The sequence below is a fragment of the Poromitra crassiceps genome, assembly GCF_964638095.1.
Source record: "Poromitra crassiceps genome assembly, chromosome: 7".
Taxonomy (NCBI): Eukaryota; Metazoa; Chordata; class Actinopteri; order Beryciformes; family Melamphaidae; genus Poromitra; species Poromitra crassiceps.
In genome coordinates this window covers 55305888-55324574 of record NC_139628.1, presented here as the reverse complement: position 1 = coordinate 55324574, position 18687 = coordinate 55305888, and the positions used below count along the sequence as shown (strand labels likewise).

Sequence of the window (18687 nt, the reverse complement as noted above, 5' to 3'; positions counted from 1 at the left end):
GCGTCAAAACTTCCGGCTAAAAATAAAATAAAATAAAATGGCTGGCTGCTCCAATATCAGCAGTAACTCTGAATTAACTAATAATTTAGCCAATTGTATGTAACATACCAAATAAAAGCAAACGGCAATGTCTAAGAATGCAACGCCATGTAACTGGCTCATTAAGTCTCGCATTCCAGGGAATTACGTTAACGTCTGCGGGTCTTATGGACGTAAGTGGCTCGAGCGCTCGGAGGAGAGAAAACTATCTGAAGCTTTCTTTGTTGGAGTCCAGGTATGTTTTACAAGAAAGTGCTCGTCATTGTCGACGATAACGTTATCTGACCTGGCTAACAGTGGATACTCGCTTGCTTGCTGTGTACCAAGCTCAAAGTAGTAGGCTACGTTCTTTATTTTACCCCCTGCACTGTCCGCTCCAAAAACAACTCTCTTATTTTGCGCCGTGACCGCCGGAAGTGTTAACAGGACCCGGAAGAATTTGGCCCACTGTAAGGTCTGAACATAAGGTGAATCCCGGAGTCAAATTCCTTGTATGTCTACATACTTGGCCAATAAAGCGGATTCTGATTCTGATTGAAAATCGACCAATGCGGTCGTCTTCCTTGTGATGATGACGGTGACGATGTACACAATAATGATCAATGCTTACCAATCACACTGAAGGTGATGAAGAAGATGGAGTAGGCCCTGTTTAAGGAGTAGGCAGGGATCATCACTGTAACAGGACAAAACAGATGGCTTTAAGACCGTGGTTCAGTTCTGAAGCAGCACAGAATATCAAACAGTTCCAATTTAAGCGCTAGGTGTTTGGATCATCTGAGCGCTGGAGCAGCGGTACCGTCTGGGTTGTTGGCCGTGGTGAGCAGCACCAGCAGAGAGGTGAGGGAGCGAGGCAGGTCTTTGAAGTACAGCTCCCACTCCCCGTTCTTCTTCGGATCCTGGAGGCCACTAGGGGTGGGAATCGCTGAGTAGCTCACGATACGATATCGTCACGATACTTGGCCCTCGATAACGATATATCACGATACTGCGATACTGCGATACTGCGATATATTGGAAGACGATACATCACGATACCTGTGTAACAAGTGAAAAAAATACCTCTGAAGGCAAAAAATCATGTATTATGCATTTATTAGCAGAATTGACATGAACTCTCTGAGTTCACTCACTCACTCATACCATTTTCGATACCACGGAGGAAAAGTTACACATTAAGTCTTTTTATTATTACTATTAAAACAAGAAAACCTATAGGCTATAACCTACCTACCTACCTATATAATTTCTAAAAGTAGATATTAATGATCAAACATTTCCATTCATGTAGCCTACAGTAGTTATGTTTTTGTTTAAACTACAAACATAAATAAAGTCAACTTGAAACTATGTTTCAACTACCACACACAGCATAATATTTTAGCCTGTTTATTAAAAAAAAAAAAAAAAAAAAAAAAAAAAAAAAAAAAAAAAATTAATAAACATATCGATACTTGGCGCCAGTGTATCGATAACGTATCGCGGGTGGAAATATCGCGATAACGTGGGTATCGATATTTTGTCCCACCCCTAGAGAGGACGAGAAGAAGACGGACGGAGATGGAGATAATCATTTGAGACGTTGAAAAGGAATTATTGAATTAGTTTATGGCCCCCTTATCACAAGCATTTCTCAAAGGGCTTCACATAAGCGTCATCACAGTCACAATGCTACATGATATATCGACACACAACCTAAGTTACATAGATCATACATCATATACTATACATTTGACTAGCGTGGTGGTGTGGGCGTGGTCAGGTCAGGTGAGCTCACCTCCGTCTTAACAAACAGCAGCATGCCGATCATGGTGAAGAGGCAGAGGTGCACCGCCAGCAGCAAGATCACGCTGCAGATACACACACACACGCATGCACACACACGCATGCACGCACACACACACACACACACACACAAACACACAAGCACGCACAAACACACACGCACGCACAAACACACACGCACAAACACACACGCATGCACGCACAAACACACACACACACACGCACGCACAAACACGTACACGCATGCACACACAGAAAAGGTTGAGGTTGATTCAGGGTAGAACGAACAACAGGTCAGGCTATGCAGTGAAGCCATAGTATATCATTATGTGTCTTGTTGGGTCAGGCTATGCAGTGAAGCCAGAGTACATCATTATGTGTCTTGTTGGGTCAGGCTATGCAGTGAAGCCAGAGTACATCATTATGTGTCTTGTTGGGTCAGGCTATGCAGTGAAGCCAGAGTACATCATTATGTGTCTTGTTGGGTCAGGCTATGCAGTGAAGCCAGAGTACATCATTATGTGTCTTGTTGGGTCAGGCTATGCAGTGAAGCCAGAGTATCTCATTATGTGTCTTGTTGGGTCAGGCTATGCAGTGAAGCCAGAGTATCTCATTATGTGTCTTGTTGGGTCAGGCTATGCAGTGAAGCCAGAGTATCTCATTATGTGTCTTGTTGGGTCAGGCTATGCAGTGAAGCCAGAGTATCTCATTATGTGTCTTGTTGGGTCAGGCTATGCAGTGAAGCCAGAGTACATCATTATGTGTCTTGTTGGGTCAGGCTATGCAGTGAAGCCAGAGTATCTCATTATGTGTCTTGTTGGGTCAGGCTATGCAGTGAAGCCATAGTATATCATTATGTGTCTTGTTGGGTCAGGCTATGCAGTGAAGCCAGAGTACATCATTATGTGTCTTGTTGGGTCAGGCTATGCAGTGAAGCCAGAGTATCTCATTATGTGTCTTGTTGGGTCAGGCTATGCAGTGAAGCCAGAGTACATCATTATGTGTCTTGTTGGGTCAGGCTATGCAGTGAAGCCAGAGTATCTCATTATGTGTCTTGTTGGGTCAGGCTATGCAGTGAAGCCAGAGTATCTCATTATGTGTCTTGTTGGGTCAGGCTATGCAGTGAAGCCATAGTATATCATTATGTGTCTTGTTGGGTCAGGCTATGCAGTGAAGCCAGAGTACATCATTATGTGTCTTGTTGGGTCAGGCTATGCAGTGAAGCCAGAGTATCTCATTATGTGTCTTGTTGGGTCAGGCTATGCAGTGAAGCCAGAGTATCTCATTATGTGTCTTGTTGGGTCAGGCTATGCAGTGAAGCCAGAGTACATCATTATGTGTCTTGTTGGGTCAGGCTATGCAGTGAAGCCAGAGTATCTCATTATGTGTCTTGTTGGGTCAGGCTATGCAGTGAAGCCATAGTATATCATTATGTGTCTTGTTGGGTCAGGCTATGCAGTGAAGCCAGAGTACATCATTATGTGTCTTGTTGGGTCAGGCTATGCAGTGAAGCCATAGTATATCATTATGTGTCTTGTTGGGTCAGGCTATGCAGTGAAGCCAGAGTACATCATTATGTGTCTTGTTGGGTCAGGCTATGCATTGAAGCCATAGTATATCATTATGTGTCTTGTTGGGTCAGGCTATGCAGTGAAGCCAGAGTATCTCATTATGTGTCTTGTTGGGTCAGGCTATGCAGTGAAGCCAGAGTATCTCATTATGTGTCTTGTTGGGTCAGGCTATGCAGTGAAGCCAGAGTACATCATTATGTGTCTTGTTGGGTCAGGCTATGCAGTGAAGCCAGAGTATCTCATTATGTGTCTTGTTGGGTCAGGCTATGCAGTGAAGCCATAGTATATCATTATGTGTCTTGTTGGGTCAGGCTATGCAGTGAAGCCAGAGTACATCATTATGTGTCTTGTTGGGTCAGGCTATGCAGTGAAGCCAGAGTATCTCATTATGTGTCTTGTTGGGTCAGGCTATGCAGTGAAGCCAGAGTATCTCATTATGTGTCTTGTTGGGTCAGGCTATGCAGTGAAGCCAGAGTACATCATTATGTGTCTTGTTGGGTCAGGCTATGCAGTGAAGCCAGAGTATCTCATTATGTGTCTTGTTGGGTCAGGCTATGCAGTGAAGCCATAGTATATCATTATGTGTCTTGTTGGGTCAGGCTATGCAGTGAAGCCAGAGTACATCATTATGTGTCTTGTTGGGTCAGGCTATGCAGTGAAGCCATAGTATATCATTATGTGTCTTGTTGGGTCAGGCTATGCAGTGAAGCCAGAGTACATCATTATGTGTCTTGTTGGGTCAGGCTATGCATTGAAGCCATAGTATATCATTATGTGTCTTGTTGGGTCAGGCTATGCAGTGAAGCCAGAGTATCTCATTATGTGTCTTGTTGGGTCAGGCTATGCAGTGAAGCCAGAGTATCTCATTATGTGTCTTGTTGGGTCAGGCTATGCAGTGAAGCCAGAGTACATCATTATGTGTCTTGTTGGGTCAGGCTATGCAGTGAAGCCAGAGTATCTCATTATGTGTCTTGTTGGGTCAGGCTATGCAGTGAAGCCATAGTATATCATTATGTGTCTTGTTGGGTCAGGCTATGCAGTGAAGCCAGAGTACATCATTATGTGTCTTGTTGGGTCAGGCTATGCAGTGAAGCCATAGTATATCATTATGTGTCTTGTTGGGTCAGGCTATGCAGTGAAGCCAGAGTACATCATTATGTGTCTTGTTGGGTCAGGCTATGCATTGAAGCCATAGTATATCATTATGTGTCTTGTTGGGTCAGGCTATGCATTGAAGCCAGAGTATATCATTATGTGTCTTGTTGGGTCAGGCTATGCATTGAAGCCATAGTATATCATTATGTGTCTTGTTGGGTCAGGCTATGCATTGAAGCCAGAGTATATCATTATGTGTCTTGTTGGGTCAGGCTATGCATTGAAGCCAGAGTACATCATTATGTGTCTTGTTGGGTCAGGCTATGCATTGAAGCCATAGTATATCATTATGTGTCTCGTTGGGTCAGGCTATGGGGAAGTGAGAATGCTCTCAACTCAAGTAGATGCTTGGTTTTTCACTTGACGAGTGGTAAAATGTGATTTAAACCGACTGTAGTAAGAAGTTCGGCGGTCTGCATTTTTTGTATTTAGTTCCTTTAGGTTCACACACTGTTCTGTCAAATTATAAGCCAATCAGGTCTGCAAAACAAAAGTCACATGACTCAGAAGTAACTCGATCATTGGACAGAGTTTTAGTGACCTGTCATTCTGCCAGGTTAGAGATTTTGCCAGTGGAGGGGAGGGATTCAAAACAAACCTGTAACTTTAGCTACATGTAGGCATAATGGACTAGTCTGTGCGCATAATGGACTAGTCTGTGCGCATAATGGACTAGTCTGTGCTGTGTTGCTCTTCTTCTGTGGTGTTCACACAAATTAAGAACACATACTGTATGAGCATCTGTCCAGACTTCATTGTTATGCAAGGCTTTCCAGGTATGGGGAAATGCTGGCTGTCAGCTGTTTCCTGATACCAGTAAAGCCTGCCTTAGGCGCTGGTGTCGTTGTATGTTGTCACTCCTAACACATTACACAGAGACGCATTTTCAGGCGTCTTGGTGCCGTGAACTGAAGGAGGAAATGCTCCAGATTTTGCATTAAAAAACTGCACTGAAAATGTTATCAACCTAGTATTATCAACTCCATTTGAATTAATATGAACTTTTTTTTTTTAATCTTTTCAAAAGTACAGACTCTAGAAAATGAGTTTTGGAAGCCAGACATCTGAGCAGCAGCAGGTTATTTTGTGATATGAGACAGTAAAAGCATGTGTGTGTGTGTGTGTGTGTGTGTGTGTGCGTGCGTGTGCGTGTGTGTGCGTGTGTGTGTGTGTGTGTGTGCGTGCGTGCGTGCGTGTGTGTGTGCGTGTGTGCGTGCGTGTGTGTGTGTGCGTGTGTGTGCGTGCGTGTGTGTGTGTGTGTGTGTGTGTGTGTGTGTGTGTGTGCGTGCGTGCGTGTGTGTGCGTGTCAGATACCTGGCGATCTCAGGCAGTGTCCTCTTGATGCACTTCAGCGTCTTCTTCATCAGGGAGGAGTTTTGCAGGAGGAAGAATGGCCGGATGAGTCTCCGCACTCTCACTTTCTGATCGGTACAATTGAGAGGTCACAGTTTCATACATTTTAGGATCAACTTTAGGAATGGACTCCATATTTTATAATTGCTCTTAACTTATTTGATGTATTTCATCCTCTCTCATGCTTTATGTTCACGGTGTCCCGCATCACACACAGCCTCACCTCGTCACACACCATGCTGACGGATAACACCCAGTCCATGACGGAGGCCGAGATGATGACAGTGTAGCCGATCAGCCACTTGTTCTTCCTGAACTCCTCCCAGCCAATCAGATAGCTCTGAGGACAAACACAGATGCGGTGAGGTTCTAGTTCAAAATAGAGAAACAATTAGGACTACACAATAATGACCTGTGCCAAGTTGCATAGTCTTAATTCATCTGATAGGTTGGTCTGAGGAGGAAGCTATACCTTCACCCTTGAGTGCTGCCCAGTACAGTTTGATAATGGTGGCCAGTGGTCGGGCATGGATGAAGTATCAGTGTACTTTGCTCAGAGTTGGCGAGGAAGGGGCCACTATTTCTTAGGCAGAGGTGAACAGCAACTGATAATGCATTAAGCCCAGCAATGTCCTACTTGCACTGTTTTAGTACTGTAAATACCACTGTTTTAGTACTGTAAATACCACTGTTTTAGCACTGTAAATACCACTGTTTTAGTACTGTAAATAGGAATACACAGAAAGTGTTTGTAGGCTCCGGAAACTTTCACTTCCATCAAGACAGGCAGGAAACATGGCAGGCAATCCATCAAAGTTATCAGTTTGAACTTCGAGGTAATACAAATCTAAGTATATTCAAATCTACAATCAACTCTACTTAAGAGGAGGGGGCAATATCTACTATAGTTTGTTCATGGTTCATTCAAAAGTAAATTTTTTAACAACAGTTGACCGTACGATCGCTAACGTAACCAGTTAAACCAGTTAACCAGACACCCAGCTAAACAGGTGGAACGCTTCCAAGTTGAAGCAACAAGAAGATGTCATGCTGGTTTTATATGTCTTCTGAAATCATGTGACCGTGGCATAATATCATTTGATACCAACATTTAGAAAACTGCTATTGAGCGTTGACTGAAAGTGTTGGTCAAAGTGATACATTATTAAATGTAAGTCACCAAACTATCAGCTCAGACGGAACACTTGTCCTGAATGTGTGTTTAAAAAAAAATAGCGTTCACATAGAGAGGCAAAGTGACCGCCTACTTCCTGCTTCAGCACTGTACCAGGGATTTTCCTCCGCCATTTATTTTCCCATAGACATTTCGTAAAATGCTTATAAAAAATGTTTTACTTGTTCAAACCAAACGGTTCAGATCTATTTAGAAACAGGAGAGACCACATAACATTTCACTCGGACCAAAACGTAAAAGAATTGCCGATTTAAAGAAAATATTCTTTCGATGTAGTTTTTTTAAGTTTTGGTCAGAGTGAAACGTTCTATGGTCTCTCCCAACTCTAAATATAGCTGAACCATTTGGCTTGACGAAGTAAAACTATTTTTATAAGCATTTTTTCAAAATGTCTATGGGGAAATAAATGGCGGATGAAAATCTCTGGTACAGTGCTGAAGCAGGAAGTAGGCGGTCACTTTGCCTCTCTATAAAGTTCTGCCAATCGATCCTTGCTCTCCACAAGAGCAAATTTAGACTGACTGAAGCAAAGGTCTGGCAGGTGAAAGGGAATTGGATCTGGAGGCCCACCTTGGCAGCGAGGTCGAGGGAGAAGATGAGGAGGCAGACTAACCTTGACAGCGAGGTCGAGGGAGAAGATGAGGAGGCAGACTATCTCGATGCTCTCCGTGAGGCCACAGGGAGGCTGCCAGCGCGGCGCCACCAGCCGCAGGTCCGAGGACAACGACATGGACGACGGCCGCTCCACGAACGCCAGCGCCAACACCACCGCTATGGTCAGACCCAGGCCCCTGGGGACAGTGGGCGGGGAGACAGCGATGGGATGGACATCGGAACATACCGTATTCTTTCTGAGTGACACTCAACTTGATGCGGAAACTAGTCAAAGAGCAGGTTTAGATTTGACTTGCACACATTAACTGCTGGTTATGTGTAAATACGGTCTTTAATGCAAATGAAAAAGTTTTAATGGGGTTGATATCATTCTTCAAAGTTAGTTTAACCTTCTCCTTCTTTTTAAGACTTCACAACTTCATGAATGGTCAATTATGTTAGTAATTGGGAGTAGTATTGTAAATTGAGGCATGAGGAATGCGAGATTCGTTCTCAACTGCAGGATGTGTTCCATTAAGGACATGATTAAATATCCTACAATCAGCAAATAACTATCATAAATCATTTGTGATTTACAGTATATACTAAAGACACAGCTGCGGTACTTTCAATGTGCACGCACGCACGCACGCACACACACACACACACACACACACACACACACACACACACACACACACACACACACAGCGTTATTCAGATAGAACTCAAGCATAAGTGACTTCAAAAAGGATTATGGTAAAGATTACAGGGGATTTAAAAGACAAATCTTCGTACACTGTTATACTGCATTAACAGTCTGTAATGTTATATCTACTGTATTATACTTTGATGTTCATGTGCATTCTAGCAGTAACTGTGACCACTTACCCTCAACCTGCCTCATAACCAGTGTTGGGTGTAACTCATTACAAAAGTAACATATTACATGTAATATATTACTTTTAGCAGTAACTCAGTAATATAACTTATTACTTATAGGATTTCAGTAATATTATACCAGTTACTTTGTCAAGTAACTCAAGTTACAAATTGAGTTACATTTGATTAAATCAAAGCACATATTTAAAAAAGACACAATCATTTCCTAATCAAACTGTGTGTTTTTATGCAAATAACCACTATAGATGACAATAAGAAAGGAAAATAATAACATTTAGAATTTTGGACTGTTTACATTGATTTCAAGGTGGTTGAAATTATTTTTCAGGATGGTTCCGGGGCGGCGATGTCATTCTGCTGCTGCTGTTATTTTGGTGAAAGTAATGCAAAAGTAGTGTAATAGGTAATGAGTTACTCTACACAGAAAGTAATATTGTAAAGTAACTTATTACTTTCAAATGAAAGTAACTAGTAATATGTAGTATATTACATTTTGAAAGTAACTTGCCCAACACTGCTCATAACTACTTCAGTTAGTGATATCCTACATTTCCCAGAATGCATTTCGACAACCCCCAGGGAAGGGGCGTGAACGTGTTGCAGTCTTGGAATTCCAATGGGTGGGGAGTTTACTGTACTCAGCAGCTGGTGTAGTAAAACATATATTATGGTCATTTTGTGATATGGGGCAGGAAAAATCAGACTTATTTCACTTTTAAACCCAGTACAATTTAATAAACAACACCACCCCTGCCCCCTGGCCGCCTGAGCAGTTGTTAGAAATTGTGAACCACGGCACAGAGAAGCTAGAGGCTAACAGAGAGAAATGAGTAGAATGACTGCAACTTACCACTGGAATATCTTTGAGTAGTACCACCGATACAGACGCAGCGATCTGGCATCGACCCGGTGGTTGATCGACCGATACTGTACAAGTTCAACAAAAAACAGCACAGAGTACAAGTCTGTTTAGATATTATGATTATGATTGTTATGATCGGCACCGTATATATTTGACCCATTGACGTGCCTAACCCCAGTCAAAACATTATATTATGTCATGTGTGCAGTGTTGGGGGTAACTCATTACAAAAGTAACATATTACATGTAATATATTACTTTTAGCAGTAACTCAGTAATATAACTTATTACCAATAGGATTGCAGTAATTTATACCAGTTACTTTGTCAAGTAACACAAGTTACAAATTGAGTTACTTTTTTTTTTATATATATATATCAAAGCACATATTTAAATAAAGATATAATAATTTCCTCATCAAATTGTGTGGTTTTTATGCAAATAACCACTTAGATGACAATAACAAAGGAAAACAATAACATTTAGAATTTTGTACAGTTTACACCGACTTCAAGATGGTTGAAATTATTTTTCAGCATGTTTCCGAGGCGGGGATGTCATTCTGCTACTGCTGTTATTTTGGTGAAAGTAATGCAAAAGTAGAGTAATAAATAAGTCTACACAGACAGTAATATTGTAAAGTATAACATATTACTTTCAAATGAAAGTAACTAGTAATATGTAGTATCTTACATTTTGAAAGTAACTTGCCCAACACTGCATGTGTGCGTCTGGTCATGCCTTTACCTGTATGGCATCTTCAATGAATATGACCGCTTGCTGGATGTAGAGGGACTCGTCATCTGTGAGAAACAGTTTGAGAAGCATGACCATCTCCAACATCACCAACAAATACTGTCAGACAAACAGTCCAGGCCAGAGCTGCTGCAGCGCGGAGATGTTTGTCCCTAGAACTGGTTGGATCAGGACCTGAGAAGATCAAGTTTCTTGGGGCTATTTAGGAGAGCTTAAAGACAAGCCGGGGTCTAAACTACAGCTACAAAATAAATAAATAAACATCTGGAAGGGTTGAAGTCCACTCAACTCCAAGGGAAAGCAAAGCTACTCTTATGAATAAAGAACTATACTCATATAATCAAAATGAATAGAATACTATGCTAACATCACAGGAAACTTGAAAGCTTCAAAATATCATCGAGCATAATGGAGTAAAGCAAATATACATAAGAAATACCATACTATAAGGCTACCATAAGCTCATTATTAAGTACCATGGACAAAATACAAGTCCCTATATTGTGGGAATATTATAATGTACTATAACACAAGTGGCCACTGAATGGCTTGTTGTTTTAAGCATAAAACCAATATAATGTGATACTTCATTGATATTGGTAGTTAAATAAGCTCTATAATAATTTTTATATATAATATAAAAATATTACTCTCCCCTCCCTCCACAGAGAGCTCAGAGAGTCAGAGTCTGGAGCTGGCTGGGATTCAGTGTGTTGCTCAAGGGCACTTCAGTAAGGGAGTGTTGTCAACATGGGGATTTGAACCCTTGTCTTTTCAAGTCTCTCTAAGCACACATATACAATGTCTGCTGATTAACCAATCCCTATAGAAGGCTTAAAATCAAATGTATAGCACAGTTCATACAACAGTGTAGCCCAAAGCACTTTAGAAGAAGGAGCTTAGGAGCCTACAGCGAGGAGGACAGTGGTGTAGTCCCAATGTAACGCGTGGGAACGGCGTTCCCATACTTCTCCAAGGGGTGTTTTGTGTGTGTCAGTGTGTGTGCATGTCGAGCCAATAAAACGAGTGAAACTTGACAACGTTGTCATTCGTCCTATATTTAAGGTGGCCTGAATTATTCACACAGCATCAACTCGCAGCTTGAAGAGAGAAGGAAACATTCCACCTTAACTATATTTAAGGTGGGCTGAATGATTCACACAGCATCAACTCACGGCTTGAAGAGAGAAGGAAACATTCCACCTTAACTATATTTAAGGTGGCCTGAATTATTCACACAGCATCAACTCGCAGCTTGAAGAGAGAAGGAAACATTCCACCTTAACTATATTTAAGGTGGGCTGAATTATTCACACAGCATCAACTCGCGGATTGAAGAGAGAAGGAAACATTCCACCTTAACTATATTTAAGGTGGGCTGAATTATTCACACAGCATCAACTCGTGGCTTGAAGGAAAAGGAAACATTCCACCTTAACTAGCTACAGCGCGGGGGAAACCTCAGTTTAATAAAAGCTATACTGAAACATACTGGCTTTTTCAGCATCAAAATATTTTTTTTTCCACCAGTACCTCACTATAACAAGTAAAGATGAAAAAGGCAGCCAAACATCCTTTAATTTTTCGGACCAGCTGCTAAAAAGGTACGTTTACAAGCATGAAGAAACAATGTTAAAAGCGTGTTTCTTTTCAACGCGGTTGAATCAAAAGTTAGCGTTAATCACCCCATTGCAATTTGCATCGCCAGATGCCAGTTGTGCAACTTGTGTGATCGCTGGTTGAGAGATTGTTTAGCTGTTTGTGTTGATAACTGAGTCTGCTCTGCTGTGCCCATATACATATTTTAGTTTCAGAGCTGCAAATGTCACGGGCTTCTGCAGTGTTTATAGAGGACACAAGTTAGTCGTGTGTCAGTGACAGTGGTTTGCAGCACTTGAGGAATCCGTGAGTTTGCTCATTTAATTCGTTGATATAAGCGATTGCCCCCCGAACGATTAATTAATGAATAGGCTGCGTGAACGTTAGCGTGTGTGCGTGCGGGGGGGGGGGCGCTTTGTTGGGACCTGTGCGTGTGCAGGTGTTCCCCATATAGGTGCGTTCCCCCACTTCTCTAGATAGCACTACACCTCTGACACACACACACACACACACACAGAGAGAAAGAAAATTCAACATTATGTATTAAGAGCTGACCTGGGGTCAGCTCAGGGAATGTACGGTTTCATGATGAATGTCACCTCACTGTATCCCTTGTGCCATAACTATGCCAGAGGTCGCGTTGTCAGAGTGTCTCAGAGAGGTCTATGGAAGCTCTGACTTACCAGATAACCTGTTGCCTAACTCCTAATGTCAGCACATTCTCTACTATGTCCTCGGAAGATACGTAAGACACTGGTCCAATCTGACACACACACACACACACTCGCGCGCGCACACACACACACACACACACACACACACACACACACACACACACACACACACCTGTTGTCCTCCATAGCAGGTGCAGGTACAGATGGCTCCCAGGTATTCCTTCTGCCACTGATTTCCCACCTGGTACATTTTGCCGTCGTCGTAACACGTGGACTCATCTGGAGGACATGCATCAAAGACACAATATTGCATCAAGATGAATAATGCTGGAGTACACAAACCAATTTGAGATCATTAAGGAACCATAACGAACGAAAGACACGTTAACAGTAACACTTGTGATACAGGATGAGTGTGAACCACCAGCGTGTGTATCTATTTGTTTCTGAACTTTGTGTCCATCAAAACGGATGGAAATCTGCCGGAGACGGGCGCGTCATCAGCGCTGCCTGACAACAATGGACAGCTGTCATTGAAAATGAATTGAAATGTGTGTGTGTGTGTGATAATTGCTAGGCAATAATAATATATGATAATAAGTTGATTATTTAACGTGCTTACATGAACCATATTGTGATATACAGTATATTGATATCGAGAAAGATCCTTATGATTATCGTGATATTGATTTCAATTGTATCGCCCAGCCCCAGTATACCCTATTTGTCCTGTTCTCTCCCTTCTCTCTCTAACATAAGATTGTTTATTAATAGTGCTTAGCTAGACCTAGCTAGTCATATTCTCTGTAAAGCCCTCCGAGACATGCTTGTTGTGAAGTAGGGCTTAAAATAGACTTGACTTGTGTGTGTGTGTGTGTGTGTGCGCGCGTACGTGTACCAGTCTTGACTTACGTGGCTCGCATTTGAATTCTCCCTTGCCATTACCCAGGCAGGTGCAGCTCATCATGTGACCGTTCTCCGCGTGGCGATCCCATTTCTCGCCGATACGGTAGTTGTTGCCATTGTCATGGCACCACTCTGAAGGAGGGAGGAAGAAGAAAAAGAGACAGAGAGAGAGAGAGAGAGGATCAAGGGAGTGTGGGGAGAGAAGGGTGAAAGAGGAGTAGATAATGATGTAAGGGGAGAAGATATTATTTAATGAGAGCGTCCCCCAAACCTAAATTCTGTTTCAAACGTTTCCCGTTCCCACTGAGGAGAAAGACTCACATCATAGTCACACACAGAATGTGACACAAGGTACTGTAATGAACATTCCCATTCTGCAACACACATTTCTATCCACATATTTTAACATCACATCCTCCACAATGAACCTACATTCGCAAAATCACTCCTGATGTGGAGGAGAGAGTACATTAGTTCCCAGTGGAATAGAACCCATCGCGCACGTACACGCACACATACCCAGTCCATGCGATTACCTTGAATATATGACTTTCATATTCAATTGCTCGTCTCAGTTTTTGGTATCGTCAGGTTATCGATATGGACAATACAAAAAACAGACCGAGGCTGGCCAGTTAGCTTAGCTTAGCTAGCAGCTATCCCCTCTTACTGCAATGTTTTCACTGCTGCTTACAAACATGGCAGAGAGGCTAACATGGGCAGACCACAGGCAGAATATATTGAGTTTCCATACAGTAGCCTATATGATACAGGGTATGGAAATCACCATACCGATATTATGAATAATATATATAAAATAATGTATAGAACTATATCATTGCACATTATAGTATATCCGATACAAAAATAGAGAGCAATTTACTGTAAATTAACAATTTAATTATTGCCTGCCAAGGCTGCCCATGCTCAGATTATATTACTGTGTTGCTCAGCATAGAATATTACAGTCCATGTTCTATGCAGTTTTGCACTATAGTGAAGGAATTTATAAAATGCAATAAGTATCAATCAAAAAAGCTTTTTAATTAGATACAATTTTGGTTCTCCTGATCCATATAAGACCTATCAGCACCAGGATGTAGATGTTCAGATGCTTTGTCCATATACTATTGCCAGATCGGGGGGTCCACCATGCTAATGCACGTGCTTCCATTCCTCACTTTCAGCCCAATCAATGAAATTATACAAAATCTGAGACATATTCATTCCTCCACTTTATATAAATTCCTCAAGTAAATCACATAGAATCATTGGACTTCTATGGTGTGTCTGCAAAGCATGCTGGGATGGGGTTAGTAAAGCTGCCACTCACTGGATGAATCACACCTAAAATGGCCGCTGCCCAGGCCCAGGCAGCGGCACCACAGCTTGAAGCCCGTGTCAGACATGCGCTCCCACTCGGAGCCCACCTCGTGGTAGGTGTGTGTGAACGTGTCGTAGCACACGTCGCGGTTGCCAGACATGGGGAGGTCACCTGGGACTAACGGTGCAGCCACATCTACGCGTCATTTGACCCGGGCTGACGCTTGGCTCTATGGACGCTTGACGCTTGGTGGGCGTGGAAATCCGGAAGCAGCAGCTAGCTCCCAAGCTAGCTGCTGCTAGATTTACTTTGCTTCTTTGAAAATTGGTGTTAGAGAGGAAGTGGAAGAGGACAGGAAGGGTAGGATAGGTCCTAGGACGAGCTCAATTGGCTAGCTTTGTACTTTGTCAAATTCCACCCCGCCCCCTCTGTTGCCCACTGTCGCTTCACAAACCTGCTACGCGTCGCTTGGTCTCCCAGCATGCTTTGCGAGGCGTCGAGCAGCATGTTCCAATACAAAGTGGATGGGCAGTAGCGTCAGCCCGCGTCAAATGACGCGTAGATGTGGCCGGGCCGTAAGAGGGTGGAAGGAAGAAAAAAACTCTGTTTACAAATGTATCCATTCCATGTGCTTTACCGTGGCCTGACTTGTTCTTCCTGCCACCGAGGGAGAGAGAACATAGTCGGGAATTAGTTTTATTTGCCCCAAATAATCACAGTAAATTCAATAGAGCTCAACAGTCACGTGACTGTCCGTGACGTTTCCAGCCCCGGAAGTAAGTTCCCCCATTAATTTTCTCCATAGATATTTGAAAAAGAAAATCCTTATATGATGAGTTTTAAGGCTGGAACCAAGCCAACCCGTGACTTACTGTATCTTGAGTGACCATAAAACATTTCAGTTGGAGCAATAACCAAAAATGGCAAAGGCGGAAAAAATAAAATTGTCGTCTCTCCCCTCTCCCAAACTCGTTCTATAAGGATTTTTCTGAATGGCTAATGGAGAAAATGAATGGAGGAATTCACTTCCAGGGCAAAGAATGTCACGTGACTGTTCAGCTCTATACAACTATCAATGCAATGGCTATAAATGTAACACTACGCAATCAGCATTATAATTAGCGCAATATACTGTAAATGCCATGTATTATTATTATTATTATTTATAGTAACATTAGACAAGCAACTAACTTTGCTGTAGCTAAAGCATTTACTATAGATAAATGCATATCAAACTCAAGCTTTACGAATTGGCCTGTATAATAAACAAAATGGAGGACATTACAGCCACAGATAGAACTAATCTAATCAAAATGAGAATGAAGCACTGTTCAGCGTGCTTTGCTTCCATGTCTAACACGGTGAAATAGAAGAGAAATCATCTCAGCGTGCGCTTGGTCTTTGTCAGTGTGGACTACTTCTTTACCAGCATTGCCAGCGGTGATAACTTCCTCCAGAACCTTCTCTTTAGCCCCGCCCCTCATGGCCTCTACTATCACATTATAGGACGCTCCAGATGTCAGTCCAATCAATGTGGCACTGGTGGACGTGCCAGGAAGACGAATCTATATGGAAAGGGTAGAGAAAGTGATTAGAATGTGTGTGTCCACGTGCGATTACGTGTGTGTGTGTGTGTGTGTGCATGCGCGTGTGCGTGCGTGTATGCGTGTGTACCTGGAAGTCCCTCTCCTCCAGGTGTGTGATTGGGTTACAGGACACCACATATTCGGAGCTGTGAGGGATTGGTTGCCAGGAGATGATTGTGATTGTCTGCGCTTCTTGTGGCAGCTCTGTCTCATTGTCGGGGAAACCAAAGGGCAGACCCGGCAGAAGACCCTCGCTCACCTGCAGGACCAAACACACAGTGAGCAGGGCTGTAGTGGGGGAAAAGGCTATGTCATGCCCTTATAAAAAAGGTGGATAAAACTATAAACTTCAGTCACCCACGAGACTAGATACAGTAGATGAGACGAGAAAACTGAAACCGAATCATATCCCTATAAATAATGTAAATATAATTTTATTATTATCATCACAACCTCTAACAGAGAGGAACCACGTTCTCCAGGAATGGTACCAATAACCATTCTCATTCAAATATCTTGAGGTGAGAGGTCAAGGGACCCCTTTGAAAATGGCCATGCCAGTTTTTCCCTCGCCAAAATTTAGCCCGACTTTGGAGCGTTATTTAGCCTCCTTCCTGACAAGCTTGAAGCTAACATGACATGGTTGCTACCAATAAATGCGCTAGGTGTTCTAGTTTAATATGCTAAGAATAGCTTCACTCTAGCCTAAAGAAAAATCCTGCTAGGACCAAGGACATCTACGTTTAAAATATGTGCATTTTCCATCATAAAATGGCGAGTAACCGCTATGCTGTATTTAAAAAGGTACGTAAACGGTGTGTACGCCCCACTACAGCCCTGAGTATAAGGACAGGACAATTATAACATTGTAGTTTGTTCAATATAATAATTGAATACAGTATTAAACAATAGCATAAAGTACATGACAGAACTCTCACTCACCCTGACCAAAGGTACTCGATTTCCATCTTGGCCTGTAAGAGGGATGTAGATCAGGGGGTCTCTTGCAGTGGGTCTCTGGCCCTCTTTGGGCCCGCTATTGATTCCGTTATTAGGGCCCAGGTTCTGGTACTCGGTGTAGATGTGCTGGCCCTGCTGGCCCGGTTGGTTCTGGCCACCGGTGCCAGCCAAATGGACATGGTTGGAGTTGAAACTGGATATAGGAAGACATGCAAGGAAGGGTGGGAGCAAGAGGGGAGGGAGAGGTAGAGGGGAGGGAGGAATGGAGAAAGGGAGGGAGAACAACACAAATGATTGCAAAACTCAAGAAGCAGAATAAAACCTGAGGACTATTCAAATGCTTAGCAAGAATAGCTGCTTCTGTACATGCATTGTTCTGCCTAATGAATAATAGCAGCAGTCAGGATGATTGTGCCTGGTCTCACCTCTTGTCATCGAAGGGCTCTGGCACATCCAGGATGTCGGTGCTGGGTCGGTGAGGGACAGGAAGTTCGGGGACCAACAGCTGGTGATCTGGAAGTGACTCTGATTGGACGAGAGACAGAAGTGTGCTGGCTGTAAGAAGCAGGCAGGGCAAAGCAAAAGGTACAGATCCGCTAGCACTCGTAGCATGTTTGTACAGTGCTCCTATTCACCTTATGTTCCAACACAGGGGTCAGCCAGTTACTTCCTATTGTGTTGACACTTCCTGTGACAGTACAGTACTAGTGAGCAGGTAAAACAGACGGTGTTTTGAACAGGAAGTCATAACACAACTGGGTCAAGTGGGCGGGGCTACATAAGGTGAATATGATCACAGGAAACTCATGAAACCTGTCCATCTCTGACACTGCAGTACACAGGGAAATAATGCACAGCTCGGCAAGTTTTAGTGCTGTGTTGTAAATCAATGAAGTCTTATCTTTAACCTTTATTTAACCAGGTAAGTCATTAAGAACAAATTCTTATTTACAATGGCGACCTGGCCTTCTTCAGCCACACACTGCACACACCAGCAGTGTGTCTGCGGTCCATTTTGACTCCTGAACCCTTTGCTTTAGAAACCAAGCAAGAAACCATTGTAAAGTTGCCCATGACTGCTGACTTGAGATCATCTTTCCTTACAACAAATACTAACGTCAACCTTTGGTAAGGAAAAAATATAAGCAACCATCAGATTTTTTTCTTTAGGCACAGCAGTTACAGAAGGAAGCCAGCAGGGTGCAGCATAGCTCTAAAACGGCAGGAGATTTGTAATTTCCCTTTTTTCCCTTTTTCTTTATCTATTATCTTAATCTACCATTCCAGCTGAAAGGAAGTCATATACAGTATATTGTTATACAGTATTGTTGCATTGGATGCCCAAGGTAAGACTAAATAGTGATATTAATAAATTAGTCTGCATGTAAATGTAGTTATAGTTACTCTGAATGAGGGCTTTGTTAA

The 18687-nt window shown here is 42.6% G+C and overlaps 1 pseudogene across 1 annotated transcript in view; it reads right to left on the bottom strand.

The window, feature by feature from the left end:
- Nucleotides 1-16270, bottom strand: part of LOC310779720 (two pore channel protein 2-like) — a 38856-nt pseudogene extending 22586 nt beyond the window's left edge. Inside the window, exons 1-12 of the transcript in view lie at nt 16143-16270; nt 14726-14893; nt 13399-13524; nt 12659-12727; nt 10205-10260; nt 9446-9522; nt 7712-7889; nt 6127-6243; nt 5865-5971; nt 1817-1889; nt 839-938; nt 650-715 (exon numbers count right to left, since the gene is read on the bottom strand). The product of the transcript in view is annotated as a two pore channel protein 2-like (transcript). The remainder of the gene's footprint in view (nt 1-649; nt 716-838; nt 939-1816; nt 1890-5864; nt 5972-6126; nt 6244-7711; nt 7890-9445; nt 9523-10204; nt 10261-12658; nt 12728-13398; nt 13525-14725; nt 14894-16142) is intronic.
- Nucleotides 16271-18687: the final 2417 nt, after the last annotated feature.